The 24,241-nt window shown below is 38.5% G+C and overlaps 2 pseudogenes across 1 annotated transcript; both read left to right on the top strand.

Annotated features, from left to right (window-relative positions):
* The first annotated feature begins 2,670 nt into the window (after positions 1-2,670).
* LOC146927451 (uncharacterized) lies at positions 2,671-6,195 on the top strand (annotated as a pseudogene).
* Positions 6,196-16,443: 10,248 nt separating this feature from the next.
* Positions 16,444-23,577, top strand: LOC146927450 (uncharacterized; annotated as a pseudogene). The gene is made up of 3 exons (XR_015005675.1): positions 16,444-16,732; positions 16,835-16,908; positions 17,205-23,577. The product of XR_015005675.1 is annotated as an uncharacterized LOC146927450 (transcript).
* Positions 23,578-24,241: the final 664 nt, after the last annotated feature.

Raw genomic sequence — 24,241 nt, 5'->3', positions numbered from 1 at the left:
CCAATTCTTCGCTTAGAAAACTCTTAGGTTTAAATAAACACTTTCAAAATAGCATTTAAAAATAAAGCGCGCGCGTAGAAAATAAAGACGGTTCCTATAGGATACTATAGTCGTTATGGGTGCCTAACACCTTCCCGTAGCGAAAACAACTCCCGGACCTCGATTCTCAAGGGTTTTGCTTATTTTTTCCCTTCCCAAGAAAAAATGAGATATCAAAGGTTAAAAAGGTTCAAACGTAATCAATGTTTGACACCCGAAAACCAAGATAAAACAGCTGGCGACTTCACTGGGGAGATTCGAGAGTTACGCCTAGTCTTTAGTTCCACGCTTGCGCTTTCGTTTTTACTTGCGTCATTTACTTGCTTTCTTATGTGAATAAATGTTTAAATTCTTGCAAACGTGTGGGGTGAAAAAATCAAAAGTCCTACACCCGGACTGAGTGAACTTAGGATTTAGGAGGGATATAATCGACAATTCATTCCGGGGGTTTCCTCGTGTTTTGGATTATGCGATCAATCCCACATAGCTGAGGCATTTTTGGGGTGATGTTGTCGGCGCGTGTTGTCGCGTTTAGGCACTTTACTTCTAATTGTTCTATGACGCTATGAACCGTAGATAACCAAACCCATCCATGGCCATTTTTAGGATGTAGTGCGGAGGCTAAACCGAGTGTTTGTCTCGAGTTTTAGTCGTCACGCATACTACACTCAAGTTAGACCTTCTCACGGATAATCATGGAGCGAGTGTTGTCTCGTGACACCATGATATACGCAAGAGAGGTTGCAACTTGGGAACCTTTTTAGAACCCGGTTACTATTTCCTAAAGCCCTAGTTTCACCTGACACCGTGTCCACCCATGACTCCTTGACTTTGAATTTCAACCCACCATGTTTTCCCCGTACTTGAACATAATCATGCATACATGCATACATGCATAAACTTTTTCCATGCATTTTATCGAAGGGCTTAGACAATTTGAATTTGTAAACATTGTAGGAATGGGGAAGACTAAGTCCTACAAGTTCAAGGAAGTGGATTTGGCTAGTTTGAGAGATTTGGCACTCAAGATCGAGGATCTGACTGGTTTCCGACACCGTTACGGGGCTTTACTTACTCTTCTCCAGACTAATGTGGATGAGAAGCTTGTGCACACTCTAGTGCAATTCTATGATCGGGAGTATCGGTGCTTCACCTTCCCCGACTTTCAGTTGGTGCCTACTTTAGAGGCTTATTCTTGCTTGATGGGTCTATCTATTGCTAAGGGGGTACCCTTCGCGGGACTTGAGAATCCTCCTACTCCATTGGTTATTGCTAAAGATCTCTATCTCAAGACCACCGATGTCTCCAAGAATCTTGTCACTAAGGCTCACATCCGAGGGTTCACTTCGAAGTATCTACTTGAGAAAGCCAACCTCAAGACCACTTGTCAGGACACTCTTGAAGCTATTCTTGCACTCCTCGTCTATGGGCTTATTCTCTTTCCAAATCTTGATGACTTCGTGGACATGAACGCTATTATGATCTTCCACTCCAAGAATCTGGTTCCTACTTTGCTAGCTGACACATACCATGCTATTCACGATCGATCCAGCAAGGGTCGTGGATACATTCTTTGTTGTGTACCTCTCCTCTATAGGTGGTTTATTTCGCACCTTCCGAAGTCTTTCTATGATAATCCGAAAAATTGGTCTATTTCACAGAGGATCATGGCTCTCGCTCCTAATGACGTGGTCTGGCTCACTCCGGCTTCTAGAGTCAAGGAAATCATCATCGGTGGTGGGAAGTTTCTTAATGTACCTCTTCTTGGTACCCGGGGTGGAATCAACTATAACCCGGAGCTCGCCTTGCGACAATTTGGTTTCCCGATGAAAGAAAAGCCCATCAATCTTGCTACATCTCCTTACTTCTTTCACTACTTCAATGCACCCACGGGAATAAGAGAAGATTTCATAGAGGCTTGGTCCAAGCTTCGGAAGAAAGAGGTGAAGCATATGGGTGTAAGGTCCGGTGTTGCTCATGAGGCCTATACACAATGGGTAATAAACCAAGCTGGGAAGATTGGCATGCCTTACCCTTCCATGAGATATGTGTCGGCATCTATTCCAACCATGCCTTTGCCTCTACTTCCACCTACTCAGGAGATGTATCAGGTGCATCTAGCTATGGAGAGTCGAGAGAAGCATCAGTGGAGGACTAGATACTATGAGGCTGAGCACTTGATTATGACTTTGGATGGAAAGGATGAGCAGAAGACTCATGAGGTGTTGACACTGAAGAAAGAGTTGGCTAAAGCTAGGAAAGAAATTGAAGAAAAGGATAAGATGCTTATGAGGGACTCCAAGAGGGCTAGGGGTGCCCGTAACTTCTATGCACGATACTCCAGCTATGAGTCTGGGTCTGAGTCTGAGGATGATGCTTCCACTTCTTATGCTTGAGGATTTCCATTTCCTGTTGTTATTTCCAGTTGTTTATGTTGTTTTACGTTTCAAAGTCTATCCCTTGGCTTAGTATTTCAAAGGGAATTATCTTGTGAGACTCTGTGATGTTTGATTGTTTGGTTTTAATGTTTCAACTGTTTAGTAATGTTTACAACTTTCTAATTTGTCTAAAACCCTTCGATAACACAAAAAAGAGTCTTTTCGCATATGCATTAACACATCTCATGCATCATATGCATTCATTGGTCACAAAAGACTTCTCTCGTGCTCATTGCCTCCTGGTTTTGTCTGCCGCAGTCTGAAAAGTGGCTCGTGCTCGTAAAGTTTACCAACCAGATAGAGTTCATCAAACAAGATTGTACAAGAGAAGAAACATGGCTAACTTTGAAGAAGAAAATGCTCAGCTCCGTGCCGAATTGGCTGCTATGAAAGAAGACTTGGCTAAGGCTCATGACGCTATGTCCACTATGATGGCTGCACAAGAACAACCAGCCACATCTGTTCCAGATTCTACTGAGGTGATTCCATCTATCCCACTATCTACTGTGATGTCTGATGCTCGGTTTGTTATGCCCAATGGACATCCTTATGGACTCCCAGCTTTCTATGCTCCTAATACTGCGGCTGGTATTTCTGGTATTGGCAATCAAGGACAGATTCCTGTGACAACTTTTGCTACTACGCCTACTTCCATGCCTCAAGTGACTACTGTTGTTACCGACCCTGTGGTACACACTGTGCAACAGGTAATTGATGTTGATACTCCGCGTGGACAAGATCCTATAATGGAAGCTATGAGGAGACAGTTAAGAGAATTGGCTAGAGAACTCCGTGAGGTCAAAGCTAGTCGTGGGAACGGTGTTTCTGCTAAGGCTCGTGATCTATGCCTGGTGTCCCGATTTGAGGTTCCTAAGAAGTTCAAAGTGCCAGATTTTAACAAATACAATGGAACTTCTTGTCCACATAGCCATGTCATTCGGTACGTCCGAAAGATGGCCAACTACGCAGATAATGATGCACTGATGATCCACTGCTTCCAGGATAGCTTGATGGAAGATGCGGCAGACTGGTACACTGGCTTGAGCAAAGACAATATCCATACTTTTGAGGAACTTGCTGCTGCTTTTGAAAATCACTATGAGTTTAATACTCACTTGAAGTCGAATAGAGATTCTCTTAAATCTTTGTCTCAAAAGTCAGATGAAACCTTCCGTGAATATGCTCAGAGATGGAGAGGGGCAGCTGCCCGTGTGTCTCCTCGGCTTGATGAGGAAGAATTAACACAAACGTTCCTGAAGACTTTGAAGAAGGAATATGTTGAAAGAATGATAGTCTCTGCTCCGAATAACTTCTCCGACATGGTTACTATGGGAACTCGTCTAGAGGAGGCTGTCAGAGAGGGTATCATTGTTCTTGAAAAGGGTGAATCTTCAGCTAGCGCACCTAAGAAGTACGGTAATGGCCACCATAAGAGGAAAGATTCCGAAGTAGGGATGGTATCTGGTAATCAGTCTACACCTGCTAATGCTACTCAGGTACCTTTGCCCTATCAATACATGTAGTACTCTCAACATCCCTTCTTCCCACCATTCTACCAGCAATACCCTCTGCCACCGGGTCAACCACCAGTGCCTGTTAATGCCATTGCTCAACAAGTACAACAGCAGCCTCCTTCTCAACAGCAGCAACAACAACAGGGTCCTCGGCCCAAGACTTATTTTCCACCAATACCAATGCGGTATGCTGATCTGCTCCCGACTCTACTTGCTAAGGGCCACTGTGTCACCAGACCAGGCAAGCCTCCGCCTACACCATTGCCTCCCAGGTTCCGACAGGATCTCACATGTGAATTCCATCAGGGTGCTCAAGGCCACGATGTTGAGGGTTGCTATGCTCTGAAATATATTGTGAAAGACCTGATGGACAGAGGACGGTTGACTTTTGAAAATAGTATTCCTTATGTTCTTGACAATCCACTTCCAAATCATGCTGTTGTTAACATGATTGAAGCTTTCGAAAGAGTTCCTGTTCCTCAAGAGGACCCCATGTTGGATGTCCGCAATGTTGTTACTCCCTTAGTGCCATTACATGTCAAACTTTGCCAAGCTTCTTTGTTCAATCACGATCACGCTTCTTGCTCAGAATGTCTTCAAAATCCTATGGGCTGTTGTGTGGTGCAAGATGATATACAGAGCCTAATGGATAGCAAGCACTTGATTGCCAGTGATGTTTGCATGATTGTGCCAGTGTTTCATGATTCCCCGGTTGAAATTGCATCTCAGACAAAGAATGTTGAACCTTTGGTGATCAGGTTACCTGGTCCGGTATCTTATGCCTCTACAAAAGCAATCCCTTACAAGTACGATGCAACCATGATTGAGAATGGAGTGGAAGTACCTCTGGTATCCCCAGCTGCGGTTGATAATGTTGCCGGAGAAATTACAGCTCTGAGAAGCGGAAAAGTCCGTCCACCCTTGTTCCAAAAGAAGGTGGTTACACCTGTTGCTACAATAACTCCACCAGTTGCTCCTCCTGTTGACAAGAACGCTGGCCCATCAGGCCAATCTATTGAAGAGTCTAATCTGGACGAAATTCTGAGGCTCATCAAAAAGAGCGATTATAAGATTGTAGACCAGCTGCTGCAAACTCCGTCAAAAATATCCATCTTATCTCTGCTCTTGAGCTCAGAAGCCCACAGGAAAGTGTTGATGAAAGTACTGGAACAGGCTTATGTTGATCATGAAGTCTCTGTGGATCAGTTCGATGGAATAGTGGGTAACATTACTGCTTGCAATAACTTGGGGTTTGGTGATGATGAGCTCCCCGAAGCAGGGAAACACCACAACTTAGCTTTGCATATCTCGGTGCACTGTAAGTCTGACATGATATCCAATGTGTTGGTGGACACTGGATCATCCTTGAACGTAATGCCTGAGTCTACACTAAGACAGTTGAGTCATCATGGAATTTCTCTGAGGGGAAGTAGCTATCTGGTTAAAGCTTTTGACGGATCTCGCAAGGATGTTCTTGGGGAAGTAGACTTGCCAATTACCATTGGTCCCGAGACATTTCAGATTATTTTCCAGGTCATGGACATCAATGCTTCTTACAGTTGTCTCCTCGGAAGACCGTGGATTCACGACGCTGGGGCAGTAACTTCTACTCTACATCAAAAGCTCAAGTTTGTAAAGAATGGTAAGCTCGTCACTATACACGGTGAAGAAGCGTATCTGGTTAGCCAAGTGTCATCTTTCTCTTGTGTTGAAGCAGGGTCTGCTGTAGGGACATCATTTCAAGGCTTGACTGTTGAAGGTGCAGAACCCCGGAGGGCTAGTGCTAGTATGGCTTCATTGAAAGACGCCCAGAAGGCTGTTCAAGAAGGGCAAGCTGCCGGCTGGGGCAAAGTGATACAGATTTTGGAAAACAAGCGTAAAGAAGGCCTTGGGTTCTCTCCAACCTCAGGTGTTTCAACAGGAACTTGCTACAGTGCTGGGTTTATCAATGCTGTTGCTGAAGATGCTGCCGAAAGTAGTTATGTGCCTACATTTGTTGTACCAGGAGGCACTGTGAGAAGTTGGGAGGCCATTGATGTTCCTTTAATCATGCATGCTTCCATGTAATGTGTCTTGTTGCTCATGGTTTTCTTTGTTTTCAAAATAACAATCCTTTCGCTCTGCCCAAGGCGAAAGTGATATCCTTGTAAGGGCATGTTTGTTTCGGCATTGTCGTTATCAATAAAAGTTGTCGTCTTTTTCGCGACTCTTTGTTTTTATACTTTTTAGTGCCTTTTTCTTGGAAATAATGGTAATGCCAGAAAAAACCAAAACGTCTGTATTTTCTTATTAATTTCAAAAATCTGCATGAAAAAACATTTTTCTAAAATCATCCCAATCATATTATGCAGATTGAACCACAATAAACCAGTTGAACACAGTGACCCTATGGTTCCTCCAAATTTTGAATTCCCTGTATATGAAGCTGAAGATGAGGAAGATGATGAAGAGATACCGTATGAGATCACTCGACTGCTTGAGCAAGAAAGAAGAGCCATTCAGCCTCACCAGGAAAAGATTGAACTTATCAACCTGGGTACTGAAGAGAACAAGCGAGAGATCAAGATCGGTGCTGCACTTGAGCCAGAAGTGAAAAAGAAGATCACTCAGCTTCTCCATGATTATCCAGATGTCTTTGCACGGTCCTATGAAGATATGCCGGGTCTAGATCCCAAGATTGTGGAACATCGGATACCGACAAGACCTGAATGTCCTCCTGTCAAACAGAAATTGAGAAGGTCTCGTCCAGACATGGCTCTTAAGATCAAGGCTGAGGTGCAGAAGCAAATTGATGCGGGTTTCCTCATGACTGCTGAATATCCTGAGTGGATTGCCAACATCGTGCCAGTACCAAAGAAAGATGGGAAAGTTCGAATGTGTATTGATTACAGAGATTTGAATAAAGCCAGTCCGAAAGATAATTTCCCATTGCCTCATATTGATGTGCTTGTTGACAGTACTGCTCAATCCAAAGTGTTCTCCTTTATGGATGGTTTCTCTGGCTATAACCAGATACGAATGTCACCTGAAGATAGAGAAAAGACGTCCTTCATTACTCCATGGGGAACGTTCTGTTATAAAGTGATGCCGTTATGCTTGATAAATGCTGGTGCTACCTATCAAAGAGGTATGACAACTCTGTTTCATGATATGATTCACAAAGAGATTGAAGTATATGTTGATGATATGATTGTGAAATCAAGTGATGAAGAGCAGCATGTTGTGTATTTGAAAAAGATGTTTGAAAGACTAAGAAAGTACAAGCTGCGGTTGAATCCTAACAAGTGCACATTTGGTGTAAGATCTGGAAAGTTGCTAGGCTTCATTGTCAGTCAAAGAGGCATTGAAGTTGATCCTGACAAAGTCTGGGCCATCAGAGAGATGCCGGCCCCTCGAACTGAAAAGCAAGTCAGAGGTTTCCTCGGGCGCCTGAATTATATTTCAAGATTCATATCTCACACGACTACTACCTGCGGACCAATTTTCAAATTACTCAGAAAGAATCAGCCTGTTGTATGGAATGATGAATGTCAGGAAGCTTTTGATAGCATTAAAGAATACTTGTTGGAACCACCTATCCTTGTCCCACCAGTGGAAGGAAGGCCTTTGATTATGTATCTGTCAGTGTTAGATGATTCTGTGGGTTGTGTCCTCGGTCAACAAGACGAGACTGGAAAGAAAGAACATGATATCTACTATCCGAGCAAGAAGTTCACCGACTGTGAGACTCGGTATACAATGCTTGAAAAGACTTGTTGTGCTTTAGCCTGGGCTGCCAAACGCCTGCGTCATTATATGGTGAATCATACAACTTGGTTGATATCCCGAATGGATCCAATCAAGTACATCTTTGAGAAGCCTGCTGTTACTGGAAAGATTGCACGTTGGCAAATGTTGTTGTCTGAATATGATATTGTGTACAAAGCTCAGAAAGCAATCAAAGGAAGCATCCTTGCTGAGCATCTTGCTTGTCAACCTCTTAACGATTACCAGCCAATTAAGTTTGACTTCCCTGATGAAGAGATTATGTATCTGAAAGCAAAAGACTGTGAAGAGCCATTGATCAATGAGGGGCCAGATCCCAATAGCAAATGGGGATTGGTGTTTGATGGTGCTGTTAATGCTTATGGTAAAGGAATTGGAGCCATTATTGTAACTCCGCACGGGCACCACATTCCTTTCACTGCTCGAATAACTTTTGAATGTACGAACAACATAGCTGAATATGAAGCATGCATCTTGGGCATTGAAGAAACCATTGATCTGAGAATTAAGCACCTTGACATCTATGGAGATTCTGCGCTTGTCATTAATCAGATAAAGGGTGAATGGGAGACTCATCATGAGAAGCTGATCCCTTACCGTGACTACGCAAGACGTCTGTTGACATACTTTACCAAGGTTGAGCTGCACCATATCCCTCGAGATGAAAATCAGATGGCTGATGCTCTTGCTACTTTATCTTCCATGTTTCGTGTGAACCACTGGAATGACGTGCCCGTAATCAAAGTACAACGTCTTGACAGACCCGCTCATGTGTTTACTATTGAAAATATGCCAAGTCAGGCTGATGAAGATGTGAACGATAAAAAGCCTTGGTATTACAACATCAAACAATTCTTGCAGAATCATGAATATCCACCTGGTGCTTCCAACAGGGATAAAAAGACCATGAGACGATGGGCTGGCAAATTCCTTCTGGACGGAGAAATCCTATACAAGAGGAACTATGACATGGTCTTGTTGAGGTGTGTTGATAAACAAGAAGCTGAGAAATTGATGCATGATGTACATGATGGTACTTTTGGGACCCATGCTTCGGGTCACACTATGTCGAGGAAACTATTAAGAGCCGGCTATTACTGGATAACTATGGAGCGTGACTGCCACAAACATGCTAAGAGATGCCACAAGTGTCAAATTTATGCTGACAAGATTCATGTGCCTCCACATGCCCTCAATGTTATCTCTTCCCCATGGCCTTTCTCTATGTGGGGCATTGATATGATCGGAAGAATTGAACCAAAAGCTTCCAATGGACATCGTTTCATTCTAGTGGCAATTGACTACTTCACCAAGTGGGTTGAAGCTGCCTCCTATGCAAATGTGACCAAGCAAGTGGTAGTAAAGTTTATCAAGAATAACATCATCTGTTGATATGGTGTTCCCAACAAGATCATCACTGACAATGGTTCCAATCTGAACAATAGCATGATGCAAGCTTTATGTGAAGAATTCAAGATTGAACATCACAACTCTTCTCCTTATAGACCTCAGATGAATGGTGCAGTTGAGGCCGCTAACAAGAATATCAAGAAGATTGTTCAGAAGATGGTCACTACTTACAAAGACTGGCATGAAATGCTACCGTTTGCCCTGCATGGTTACCGTACTACAGTACGCAGTTCAACCGGGGCAACCCCTTTCTCTTTGGTATATGGCATGGAAGCAGTTCTCCCTCTGGAAGTGGAGATTCCATCTCTTCGAGTGATCATGGAAGCAAAACTAACTGAGGCTGAGTGGTGTCAAAGTCGGTATGATCAGTTAAATTTGATCGAAGAGAAACGTATGGATGCTATGGCTCATGGACAGTTGTATCAAGTGCGAATGAAGGATGCTTTTGACAAAAAAGTCCGACCTCGAGAATTCAAGGAAGGCGAACTTGTATTGAAAAGAAGAATAAGTCAGCAACCCGACCCAAGGGGCAAGTGGACACCTAACTATGAAGGTCCTTATGTTGTCAAGAAGGCTTTCTCTGGTGGTGCTTTGATTTTTACACACATGGATGATGTTGAACTCCCAAATCCTGTTAATGCCGATATAGTCAAGAAATACTTTGTCTAAAAAGAAAAGAACAGCGTGGTAGGTCGAAAACCCGAAAGGGCGGCCTAGGCAAAAATGCGCTTCCCGGTGGATCGAAAAACCCGAAAGGGCGATCCAGGCAAAAGTTAAGGACAAAAAAAAAGAATATGAAGAAGCTCGCTGAGATTGTACGCAACTCAGGCAAGAATGAGCGCCTCGATGAGCCGAAAACCCGAAAGGGCGGTTCATGCAAAAATGAGGTTGACAATAAAAGACAAGTAACTATATCTGGCAAACCACCATCACCCCTTGGGGCATCTGCAACTGTCAATGATCATCTTCATCAGAAGCTTCTGTACTTGTGAATTCAAAATTTCTATGAAATGTAGCGGTCATCGTGTTCAATGTATCACCAACCAATAAAATTACCATTTTCCAAGCTTTGTAAATCCGTGGAGTCATGCCTTTGGCTGACCCTCACTCTTCTACATCAATTTGAGCCTGTGCTATTGTTTGAAACTCTATTTTCTTTCTACTTTCAATGCTATATACAAAATATTTTCTTTCTATTTGATAATGTCAATGTATGAAACAAACATTTTTGAAAATTGAAAAATCTTCTTCTGTCTATTTTGAAAGCAAACCCGAGCAATAGGGTACATTTCAATAAAACATGCATGAATAAATGAATGTCAATGTCTATTTCAATACATGTTACGAGCAGGTTACTCCCCAGGATGATCTGTGGTCAATGGCAAGAATGAAAAAAATAAAATGGAAGTTTGAAAAAATACAAATGAAAAGCTCGCTAAGTTGAAAACCCGAAAGGGCGGCTTAGGCAAAAATGAGCACCCCGCTGATTGACAACCTATGAAGGCAATTCAGGCAAAAATGGGGCAATGAAAAGAATTTATTCCCGGTGAATCGAAAACCCGAAAGGGCGGTTCAGGCAAAATGGGATTGAAAATGAAAAATGAAAGAACGAAAGAATGATATAAAAGCATTGACCACAGATGCGAACATCCAACGTTTACCCAGCACTGACACGCCTAACAACGACGACTTGTATCAAAGAATCTCCCAAGGTTCCCTCCTCTACAAGTTTTATTGCCCTCAGCCATAGTTTTGATACGTCTTTCAACGACGGTCTCTCCAAAGAGGATTTCAATGTGAATATGTTATAGCACGAGCCACTACGTGCCCAATCTTCCAATGCTTTGTCTGTCTCTGTGAAATTTCTCTGTCAAACTACGAACCAATCATGCATTTCAAGCATTCATACATGAATAATCATGCATTTTATGTGCTCATACATTCAATAATCTTGTTATACCATACATACATGTTGCATTCCCAACCTCCACTTTCAAATTCAACCCAATCTCCAATTTCAATCCAACCTCAATTTCAATTCAATTCAATTTCGAATGTCAAATTCAATTTAATCTCAGCTTTCAATCCTATGTCAATGTCAATTTAACTCAATTTCAATCTCCAATTTCAATCCAATCTCAATTTCAATTCAACTGTCAAATTCAATTTAATCTCAACTTTCAATCCAATCTCAATGTCAATTTAACTCAATCTCAATCTCCAATTCAATTCAATTTCAACTTTCCAATTCAATGTCTATGTCTATGTCTCTGATTAATCTCAATTTTCAATCTCAAACTTTCAATTCAATGTCTTTGTCAATGTTAATCCACTCTCAATTTGCTTTTGGGCCAACAAAAATGGTCATGTCTATTTTCAAGTCAAGTCAATATCAACTTACTCTCAATTTGTATCTTTCCAAATCAAGTTTCCAATCTGTATCTTGTTATTGGTCAAGTGGCTAGTTCGATCCAAAGAACAGCTTGTACCTGCTTATATGCATATGTTTCTGGTCAAACAGCAAGTTCGAGCCAAAAGAACAGTTTGTACCCTGCTTATGTTTGTTATCGGTCAAACGACAAGTTCGATCCAAAGAACAGTTTGCACCAACCTGCATGTTGTAATACTGATCAAGCCGCAAGTTCGATCCAAAGAACAACTTGTATCAGTCTTTTGTCTATATTTCTAGGTCAAACAGCAAGTTCAATCCCAAGAATAGTTTGTACCTGCCTATCTGTTTGTATCTTCAATCAAGCGACTAGTTCGATCCAAAGAGCAGCTTGTATTCTCCTTTGCGTCCATGTTTCCGGTCAAGCGACAAGTTCGATCCAAAGAACAGCTTGTACCTGTCTTGTACTTCTATTCCCGGTCAAGTAGCAAGTTCGATCCAAAGAATAGCTTGTACCCATCTCTTGTTTGTATCTATCGGTCAAGTGGCAAGTTCGATCCAAAGAACAGCTCGTACCTATCTTTTGTCCCCTGGATTACCTACCCTGTCAATATCTATCTAAGTCCCCAGTGATATGGCATGCCCTGTAGACTCCAGTTTGTTTGTCTCACATTCATAATCAAAATGTTGCATGGCATTCATATCTCGAAAACCTGAGAGCGTATTTTTATGTCCAAAAACAGTGCAAATGTTAATATTTAAGTATCTTCGTCCCGTCAAATCAAGGACTTCGTCTCTTGACTCTCCGGACAAAGAAACTTAAATAGGGGCAGCTGTTATACCCTAATTTTGGACCTAAAAATACTAGCTCAATTCTTCTTTTCTTGCCTTTTAAGTCATTTGAAATTGTCTCTGATCAATTGCATCTTTCTCTGCATCTTATTTCAATATTGTTTGCAAAATTCATGAAAAAGGGCATTATAGTCATTTCCTATGTTAGAATTTCTTTCAATCTTTGAAAAGTTGTCCCTGAGTCCTTTCAATTGGTTTGAATGGATTTTTGTTCAATTCCATGTCAAAAATCATTTTAAAATTGCATCTGAGTCATTATAAGTCAGTTTAGCCCCTAGGGGCATTTCAGTCATTTCATGTGTTGAAACCCTGTGTAATTTCCAAAATTTGTCTCTGAGTCTTTTAATTTTGCTTGCATAAACTCTTGCTTTAATTCCATGTCAAAAAACCATTTTAAAATTGCAGTTGAGTCGTTTTGAGTCGTTTTAGTCCCTAGGGGCATTTTGGTCATTTCACACAAAATTTCGACAGAGAGAGGTTACTTTGAAGTACCTCATTTAAGTAATTGGTTCATTTTAGTCCGTTTTGTTATTTTTAATCGTTTCACTTTACGTTTAGTCAAATTTACCAATTTTTAGTCCAATTTTATTTTTAATTTTTTCAAAGTCCTCAAATTTCTTATAATTGCATCCAAGTCCTTTTTTGTTTCGAATTTATTTTTAAGTTCTTTTAAATAATTGCAGAACAGTCCATATTTTGTCCCATTTTATTTTTAGTTTTTTTATTATTATTTGCAAGATGGCCCTTTCAAGTTTTCCAGAATTGCAGAATGGTCCTTTTGTCCAAGTCATCAGTCCAATCCACGTGGCAGTCACACACAGGTCCAAGTGTCAGTCTATAAAAGGGGAGCAGTTATTGCACAGTGCCAACACGAATCATTACATGCCAAATCACCAAAAACAATTCCCAATTTCTCTCTCTGATCATCAAAGATCAAACACCAGAAAATTCCAGAAATCACACGAACACCATGAATGTTCATCCCCTTTCAAACCCTAACTGAATTTCCTGAACTCAATTCGACCTCAATTCTTCACCAATTCGTGTCAGTTTCACCACAAACAGATTAAATCCAACAACAAATTCACAAGATCGGTTCAAATTCTCAGAGATTCTCAGAGATTCTATAGAGAATCATCATCACCGAATCATCACCTTCGCAATTCAAGCAAAGATTCGTCAAAGACGAATTTGCGATCACGAAGGATTTGGTGAGGGAAGAGAAGAAGAGGATCGAAGCAGAAACGAAGAAGAATCAAACACCAGAAAAGTTCGAGAAACGAAGAGTGAGAAGACGAAGAGAACTTCGATTTATTTTCGAAGTTCGAATCAAGAAGTTCACCAGAGGCAAGAAGAAAACATTAGATCATCTTCTCACCGTCCTTTTACTTGAATCTCCAAATTCCAGCAGGTAAATCTTCAGACTCTTCTTTCTCTTTCAAAATCCCATACTCTATCGTTTACGAATGCTTTTCATGCTTGAATCAGTGTAGATCGAAGCATTTCAAACCGTTTTCCTCAAAAAAGTTTCAAAAAAACCGAAACGTTTCGAGACCGTAAAAGTTTAAAACCAAATCTGTTCGAATCAGTGTAGATCGAAACGTTTCGAACAATTTTCTTCAAAAAGCATCAAGATCGAAACGTTTCGAACAATTTTCTTCAAAAAATATCAAGATCGAAACATTTCGAATAATTCTCTTCAAAAAATATCAAGATCCAAAACGTTTGGTGTCCGATCTACACTAATTTGTGGTTTATTTGTGATTTATGGCTTGAATCCATGTTCGTTGTGAAAAAGAACGAGTGAAAAAACATAGGAAGACGAGAGAGGATGAGAGAGTCTGAAGAGAAGAGAGAGAAATTAGGGTTAGAAATGATTTAGACCGGTCTCCCTTACTTTTATATTGGAGTGAACCGAATTGGTTCATTCGAACCGGTCTGGTTCACTCCTGGACCATGTGTGTGCGCCGTTGGATCTAGGGTTTGGGTCTTTGGATCAATCTTGTGGCTCTTGTGGCTTCCAGAGACCCGAATCCAGTTGGTGTTTGGGCTTGGGCTTAGGTCTGCGTAGGCTTTAGTTTTTTTGCTATTTCTACACTGTTTCTTGCTTTATGCACCACTGCCTTGCCTAAAATTGTTGTAAAAATTCCTAAAAGTACTATGTGTTTTTCAATGTGTTTCTTGATGAATTTGTGACCTTATTTTTACATGTTAAAATTGATGAAAATATGTGTGATGATTCCTTGATTGATATCTTGTTTTTTTGTTAAATTTGTGTGAAATTTTACTATGATTTGGCCACAATACTTTGACATATGATATGAGTACTTGATGTGTGGCTTTGTGATGAATGTGCCTCTGAACTTGTGTTTGTCTTACTATCTTGTGAAATGATTGGTGGATTTCTTGTTTTACAAGTCATGCAATCACTTTAGTGTATGAATAAAGTGTCAAATATGCCTAAGACATATCATAACTCTCGACTTGAGTGTGTTCTTCTAGTCCTCATATTATTGAGGGGGATAAAATCTTTAGAAAAGTTGACATGATGTGAGGATTATAGGTCATACACTCGTCTTGATATTGTGTTAAGTTTTAGGAATATTTTGCCACTTCTAGGTTAAAATTTTCATTAACTTTTGTCAAGTTTTTTTTTAGTAATTCTTGTGCTTATAATTTTCATGCTATAATACCCTATGCTACTAACCACTTTACTTCATGTCTCATACACTCTATAAGCATACTTCATTCTTCCATTTTAATTTCATTTCTTGCACTTTAAATTCCCATATTAATACTTAGAATGTAAAAACTTAGAAATTTTGTATTTTGCTTCATACAATTTTAAATTCTTGCAAGACCATAGAATGTAAATTAGGGCATGATGTAAAGGACAATGGACTCTAATGATGTACACCGACACAAGCACCGACACATGCACACACATCACATAGATATTTTTAGATGTATGGCTAGGATATGCATGTTTAGATGTATGTTTAGGATTGAATGTTTAGATGAATGCTTAGGCTTTACACTTAGAAAAAATCATTTTTTAAATAAACATGAACAATATCACTCACATCATTTTCTAAATAAACTTTGGGATCAAATTCCCATTGATTTTCCTTTCATTTTCTTAAACAAAAATCTTAACAAATTCTTAATCATACTTAGACTTTTCTTTGCAAATAACTAATTCAACCCCACAATTCCACAATCTTATGCCCTTGAGGCCTCTCTCTCATTCTTCAAATTCCAATTTTCAAATTTAAAATCAACCAACAAAAACAAAAACTTTTTTGAAGAGAACTACGGTGGATTTGATCCCTTAAAAGGGTACGTACGCAAGGAATCAAAATTCCTTCAATTCAACTAAAATAAAAATTCAAACACATTCTTCTCCCCCCAATTCTTCGCTTAGAAAACTCTTAGGTTTAAATAAACACTTTCAAAATAGCATTTAAAAATAAAGCGCGCGCGTAGAAAATAAAGACGGTTCCTATAGGATACTATAGTCGTTATGGGTGCCTAACACCTTCCCGTAGCGAAAACAACTCCCGGACCTCGATTCTCAAGGGTTTTGCTTATTTTTTCCCTTCCCAAGAAAAAATGAGATATCAAAGGTTAAAAAGGTTCAAACGTAATCAATGTTTGACACCCGAAAACCAAGATAAAACATCCTGTACAAAGGATAATTGCCTCTTTACCCGCTCAGGTAAATGACGGTACACCCTCTCCTTCCCGCACATCAGCTGTAATATCCCGCTAAATTATAAATAGACTGATGTATTAGTTGAGCATGTCAGAACCGAAATTATTTCTGAAGAGTTAATTATTTATTGAGAAATGCGAGGATATTCGGTATATATCTCACACATTATCCCAACAGACTTGTGAAATTATATGGTTACGGGTAATGGAAGGTAATTGTGTCTTTTCCCTTGAAGGGCATTTTGGTCATTTGGGACTTAAGATTATTTTTTAAGAAAGTTGGACCCATTTTCCCCACTCATTTTCTTCCAACTTCTTTCTCTCAAAATCTAGAATCCTCTTTCCCCTTCTCCTTACCAAATACGGCCCTCACCATGAGCCACCCTATCATCCAATTTTTCATCAATTCTTCATGGAAATCATGTTGTAAATAGTTCAAGTGAGTTCTTTAGAGTGAAATAAGCAAGAAATAAGCTTCAAAATTCATCCTCCCTCCTTAATTCCTCATGACCGCCCCTATCAACTTTCCAATTCTACATTTTTCTTTCAAATTCCATGGGAAGCAACTTATAAGCATGTTTTTGGAGCAACCAAGAGTGGAATAACCCTAGGTAAGCATCACAATTCCTTTCCCTCTTCAATTCTTGTGGTGGCTGAACCACACCACACCTATGCTATCACTTTTGTTGAAATTGTCTAATTCAATGTTTTAGGAATGTAATTTATGTTGTGGTGATTCTGATAGTGACTTGGTTGATACATAAGGAGCTAGGGAATTTCATTCAAGGTGAGTTGTTAGTAAGTTGAAATTTTGGAGAATGGATTGGAATTATAGTTTGGAAATTAAGAAATGATTATGGAAAAGTGATTTAACAACTTTGATGAATTGTTAATGTATTTTGAATGGTAAATATAGATATAAGTGATTACACTTGAAATACATCATTTTGAGATGAAATTCGTATGGTCTTCATTGGCTCATATATGTTGTTGTGTAACCTATAATTGAATAACTATTGGATTTTTGGATTCTACGCTTAATTCCCTTCAGGTTTGATATAAATTTTGTATGTTTCGGATTAGGAACGGACTCAGAAAACGCATTTAAAGTTGTAAAATTCTGCTGAAAAATGGCTTACGGGTTTGACATGTATTTTTCCGGAATGAGCTACAACGTGAATTTAAATTAGTTATAAATGATTTGAGGTTGATTATGGATACTTACATGGTTGAGCGTGAGTTTGGTCGAAGTTAGAAATGCAAAAGTAAGAAGCAAAAGCCAAAAGATGCGGTTAAGCTGTTTTGAGGAAGTGATTATAGAACGTAGAGGTTTGACAGAAATGGACAAGCGATTGATAAGTCGAATGTGAGACGAGCCTATGCTATTTCAAGTGATTTAAGGTGAGTTCCTTTAGTTAGTAAACCTCCCTTTGGGTAGTGAATTATATCATTAGAATGCTATTATGAGATTTTGAACCATTAGAACATAGTTAGCATAATTATGACATGCTAGATTTCCCATTACTTTGTTCTAAAAATTTCTTAAGTTAATGTGTAATATTATTTTTAGTCCTAATGTTGGAGGATATGATTTAAAAATTGAAGTTTGATATGCATATACATATATACATAGTTTAGAAAATTGAATTGTCACATGTTTTGATTACTAGTTTATTCTAAATCCTCTTTCATGTTATGAATATGTTTATGTTAGTGTAGATGTTGGAGGAAAATGTTAGACAAGGCAAATATTATATTTACTTGTATAAATGGTTGAGAAAAATGTTGGAATTTAACATTTGCCTTGGTTACTAGAAATGGTTACATTTTCTTAAATAATTTTACAAGAAAGTTTATCATGCATAAATATAGTCATTGTTCGGCTAGAATTTGAAACATTCATTTTTATTCAATTATGTAACCATGAATGTTTTAAGATACTCCAACATGGATAGTAACATAAACATGTTCAAATTGACATTAATGCATATTTACTTACTATGTGAGAAAGAATATTTAGCAATCCTCTAACTTAGGTGCCATTACATAATTATTGCACATTGACATAAGAGATGTATTTAGAACGAATATGTCATGTAAACAATTCATGGGTAGATTTCCAATCATTGGAAGTAAAGAATCCTAGTTATGGAGTTCGGCTTAATTAGTCGAATTTAGTTTATCAGGATATGGGGAAAATCTTATGACCTTTTAGGAATGGAATATGACAACGATATGCCTAGAACCTGAATAGGTTAGTATCAGAATTAATTTTAGAATAAAGACGGAATCACTACGTCTTTATTATCAGTTTCATGATGTTATTATTATAAGAAATCAATTAAGTTAAGGTATTCCTCTCTTTAACTCCCCGTTAGTAGTGGAGTTGAGGGTTATTTTAGTTGTCAGAAAATCAGTTCAGTCTACAATATTAAATAATTTATAAGTCGTGGCTTTTGCTATCCTCGCCAGTTAGGATACAAAAGGTTCCCGCCAGTTGAAACGGGCACTATCCGTGAGGATGACCCCACGATAATCAGAGGAGTCCGGTATCCCCGTCAGTTGGGTTCCCGCCAGTTGGAATTATTACCGGTTAGCAGTGGAATAAATTTCGGGGTTACTCCACCTGGGTTTATTCCGTAAATTCAATTCAGATAATATTGTTTGTTCAACGCTAGCATTTCTAACATAATATGACAGACATTATGACTATAATTGTGAGTATGATTTCAGCATTAGTATCAGGATTGAATCAGTATTTCAGATAGCGATCCTAGTTTTCCCCCGATCGCTCAGTTATGCATGGCAAAACTGTATAAACCCAAAAAGGGTTGAGTTTAGAGACAGATGGCGATCTTAGGTTCCTTGAGATTGCCTACAGCCTAGGATAGGTGGAACTCACTGAGACATCCCGTCTCACCCCAATCCCTTTTATTTTATTTCAGAGACACAGATGGTTCGCAAACAGGGCAGATCGTGATGTAGCAGAAGAAGCTGGACAATTATGTTTACTTGTCATTGCATGTATATTGTACATGTCAGTGCTACTATTTCAAATGTATAGACAAGTAGTTTTATAATATGTTCGAAAGAAATTTTTATTATTGTAATTTTAATGTATCCAATGCCAAGTTTAACGAGCATACTAGATATCCTAGGTAATTTCTAGTATGGGTGTTACAATTTGGTATTAGAGCAAGTCGATTCAGATCGTGCCTTGGGTCATTAGAATTCTATAAAATGCAGTGGGACCACTGGGTTCTGGATGTTTATTCTAAATGTCATATCTACCTGGGCCTGATCAACTCAAACTAGTATATGACAGTTAGAACAAATGTCTGAGAGCTGAGTAGGACCTAGGAGGAATGAAGCATAAGAAGAAGGAAGTCAGGGTGTCAGATTTTATAGAAAATTTTGATAAGGAAGTATTTGACGTCAAATGGTGGCTGGTAAACTGTGCAGCTGAATATTCTTCAAGGACACAAGGGAAATGTTAAGATTAAGACAGAGGACGCCGATATCGTTGAACGACTCTTCCTATATGGATACTCGAGAAGTAAGAGATTCAGGATGATAAAAGGATGATTATAACCTTAACAGGAGCCGCAACATAAGAAGTATAAGTAAGGTATGAAGAAATAATTCTGAGTGCGAATTTAAGATTTCATGATTAGAAAGAAGAACTTGATATGAGGAAATGATCAGATGATTACGAAATTTATGAGCTCTCAGGAGAAGTAGAGGATGTAAGAACCACTCAGGACGAGCAAGATTGTTAAGTGAATTGATTTGAAATTAAGCAAATTATTTTGGAGCAGCCAAAGGTGATCCCTCTACGCAGTCGTAGAATGGACAACACAAGCCAGATAAATTATGTCAGATTAGTCGCATCTTCTGAATCTTAAGTGCCAAATTTATGAATCATGAAGTGAAGATGCTATGCAACCTAGAGGTTAAGAACGGACATAAGCCTCAAATTGTCAAATACATTCCAGTATATAAGAGATGTGAATGTGAGAATCATTCAAAGAACACCTCGTGAGAATAGTTATATAACTTGTATTTATTGAAGGGAGCAATACTTGGAAATAGTCCGTCGATGATATGGGACAGAGCCCGAAGCAGCAAGAAGTGTAAAGTTATCTTTTGTTCATGATATGGGACACCTTGGAACCGTTTGAGAATTCTTGTTTGTTCATGCTTAATTCTAATCTTCAAATTCACTAAGGAATTAGGTTTTTATTTTAGGATTAAAGGTTCTGTCACTAAGGAATTAGGGCACGAATATTGTAGAGAATTCGGTAACAATTAAATAAGTCGATTCAATTGTGATAATCAGGTTAATAGGTCTAGGTAATAATCCGGTGAATCTCATCCCCAACGCTTTTCTCTTATTAATTTGAACCACTTTACTTTGTTTAATTTTCAATATTGCGATAAAACAAACCAACTTCGTAACCTTTTGTTCGATTAAGTTATAAATACAATTCAATAGTATAACGCGATCCTCAAGTTCGACACTTGGTCTTACCGATTTAAATTTACTACTTGAACGATTTCGTACACTTGCGAAATACGTCATCAAGTTTTTGGCGCCGTTGCCGGGGATTGCCAAATCACTGTTGAATTTTATTTTTGCTTAATTGAAATTTTTTGCTCTGCAATAAAATCTTTGTTTTTGTTTTTGTTTTATTTTTATTTGTTAAGTTTTCTAATGTCGAGTTCTAGTGGTGTTTTTCTTCTTTGTTGAGATAATTAACCACCGTATAGTATGGAAGAATTTAATGATTATCTTCTTCTACAACTTTCGGAAGAAACTGAAACTTGTCTTCTATCTGCACAATGTCGTATACTTGAGGGGCAGATCATGAGAGATACATTTGAAAAGGACCTCCTTCGGTTTTTACCTCATAGATTTGATTTTTGTATAGAAGGACATAAGAGTGACACTTTTGATTATTATGTCCAACCACCAGAAGGTGAAGATCTATTGGTTTTGGAAGCACAAGATGAGTTTCTCATGGAAAAAAATTAATTGGGAGCAAATGCTACCTATTCAAATTCTTCCCAACGAATCATATGACAGGAAATTTCACATCAAGAATGTTTTGATTGAATTCATGAATAATAATCAAGGTTCAATTGAAAGATTTGAGAGTCAATGTGAAAGGTTATTTGAGCAAATGGTTGAGTTTAAGAAGCTGAAGATTGAAGATAAATTCAGTGTTGTGGAAAAGAAAGAAGATGAGGGGGAATCAATAAACATTAAGGATGGTCTAGTTGGTAAGGAAACTCAAAAGTCCCAACTTTGGAGAGATTTAGATATCCAACCAAAAATTCCTCAACAAAACATTTCTCCAATTTTTTTTAGCAACAAGGCAGGGAAAAAGGAAGAGATTGATGAAGTCCTAGATGCCATTTATGCCTTGTTCATTGTTCTCCACTTGAAAATGATATGGAAGCAACATCATCTATTGCTCACGTTCATGGAGTTCTTACCCAACAAAAGGAAGAAGGATGATGTGTTCTTTGTATCATATATGCCATCTTAACAGTGGTTGATGCGTCAAGCTAATGACATTAAAAAAGCGCTTCGTGGGAGGCAACCCACGTCAGTAAGCAATTTTCTAGTATTTTTTTTTGTCATGTCAGTTATTTGCTTTTGTACTTTGCTTCAGTTGTATTTGAGTCAAACTTGAGTAGTGTCTTGGTGCTTATGGATTTGTTCCCCTATTTTGTAATGCATCTGCGTTTGTTTATTATTAATGAATTCACTTTTCTTGAAATATACCAGTTTAGTAACAAAGATTCCGCCAATGGTTTGTCAAAAGTTCAAAGGAGGTGGTTGCTTGATTGGATCTTTCAATGGAAAGTGTACGGCCGGACGGAATGCTTAAGTAGACACAACTTCCAGAAACCTCATCTTGTAAGGTCATAGCCAAATTTTATTTTTCAATTTTTACAAATATGAGTTTTTCCATGTGAATGCTATTTCTAGGGCTTTCGATTTTTCTCTGCTATTGATTGGTTATGTTGTGTGCACACTAAGGCAAATTGCTTGTACCTTGAGCCTTTGAAGCCAACCTGAGTTTATATTGAATTATTCCTTTGTTTAAGCCAAGTTGAGCCATTAGGATTAGACCCCTTGTTTCGGTGACGAACCACATTACAAGCCTAGAGACCATAGGATTGTCCCAATAATTTTGTTGGAGTTATGCATAATTTGTGTTTCAATGTTACAAAAATTCAAGTTTGGGGTTGCTCATGGAACTAGCAACACTCTAAGTTTGGGGTAGGGGTACTAGAGAATTGAAGATCATCTTGTGTTGTCTTATAAAAAAAAATTGCAAAAAACATGTTGAAAATAAGCTGGAACGTCAAAAATTCAGCTCAAAAAAAAAATGAATGAATGCATAATGGCAACAAGTGATCAGTTGTTTTTATTTAATGTTGATGATCTCTAGTCCCTGAAAATTGTTGTGGTATAAACTTTGTTTTTCAATTTTTAGAACCGTAGGATGATGCTTAACTCCAAGTCATTTTTCTTAAGCCTACTTTCCAAATTATCCCACCTCGAACCTAAGCCCCGTTATAACCGAAAAAGTCCTTAAAAGTGTGTGCATGATATTGACTTTGATTGATGCTTAGAAACTTTTCAAGTCTTGGTAATATAGTAGTTTGCATGTCGACTGTGTGAACCTTGTTTCAATATTGTTGCGAGAAGTTGTGGATTGGATGTGTTGCCAAGCAAGTTAGCTCATCAATTGCTAACTAAGGAGTGAACTTTTGACATGACCCTTGGTGGAGTAAGTGTTATTTTACTGTTATTTTTCATTTTTAGTGTGTTCCTTGAGGACAAGCAACGATGCAAGTTTGGGGTTGTGATGACACTATGTCATGACTAGTTTTGTAGACACTTTTTCATGTATTTGTAAGGTAATTCATCAAGGTATTCAAGCCAAAAGCACAAGAAATTGAAGATTTCAAGTCATTGGGTTTCTGGAAAAATACCACATTCGGGCGCCGATTTCAGCAAGAATGGGAGGAACAACTTTCTGGAAAAATCGGGCCCCGATTTACCACAATCGGGCGCCGATTTGCTGTTTCCAGGGTGACGAAAATTCAGTTCGGGGGCCGATTTTAATGATTCGGGGGCCGATTTTGGCCTGCTTATAAATATAAAACTCCGTTTCTGAATTAAGGGTTCACGTTTTTGGAGATCAAAAGGCATAGAAACACATAAGAAGAGATCTAGAGCATCACTGGAGGAGATATTCATCAAGAATCATTCATGAATTGTTCTTGTAATATCTCTTTTATCCCTTTCTCTTGTTTAATTGCTATGTGTAACTAAACCTTCCATTGTTGGGGATGAGTAAACCTAGATGAATACCTTTGCCATGTAATTTGATTATGACTTTTGATGAAACTTATTGAATTGTTTTTCTTATCTCCATGCTTAATGCTTTTATTGATTGATCACCTTTAAATTGATTTACGGTTTATATTTTGAAACGGAAGTGGAATATATAAACGCTTGAGATAAGAAATCCTTGCCTTTGTAATCTAGGAATAGATGCAAACCCTTGGAACCGTTTGAGAATTCTTGTTTGTTCATGCTTAATTCTAATCTTCAAATTCACTAAGGAATTAAGTTTTTATTTTAGGATTAAAGGTTCTGTCACTAAGGAATTAGGGCACGAATATTGTAGAGAATTCGGTAACAATTAAATAAGTCGATTCAATTGTGATAATCAGGTTAATAGATCTAGGTAATAATCCGGTGAATCTCATCCCCAACGCTTTTCTCTTATTAATTTGAACCACTTTACTTTGTTTAATTTTCAATATTGCGATAAAACAAACCAACTTCGTAACCTTTTGTTCGATGAAGTTATAAATACAATTCAATAGTATAACGCGATCCTCGAGTTCGACACTTGGTCTTACCGATTTAAATTTACTACTTGAACGATTTCGTACACTTGCGAAATACGCCATCATAGGGTCTTGCTAACCAATGCCCTCAGGGCGGCAATGGTTAAGGATTTAAAAATGGAAATAATTTATAAGTTTTATGTAAAAAAAGGTTACTTTTTAAGCTTTCAATGTCTTGAATG

The sequence above is a fragment of the Medicago sativa genome, chromosome 4 (genome assembly GCF_051527215.1).
Source record: "Medicago sativa cultivar Bolivia chromosome 4, Bolivia_mono, whole genome shotgun sequence".
Lineage (NCBI taxonomy): Eukaryota > Viridiplantae > Streptophyta > Magnoliopsida > Fabales > Fabaceae > Medicago > Medicago sativa.
Note: the sequence above shows the minus strand (reverse complement) of the source record. Positions and strands in the feature narration are given on the sequence as shown.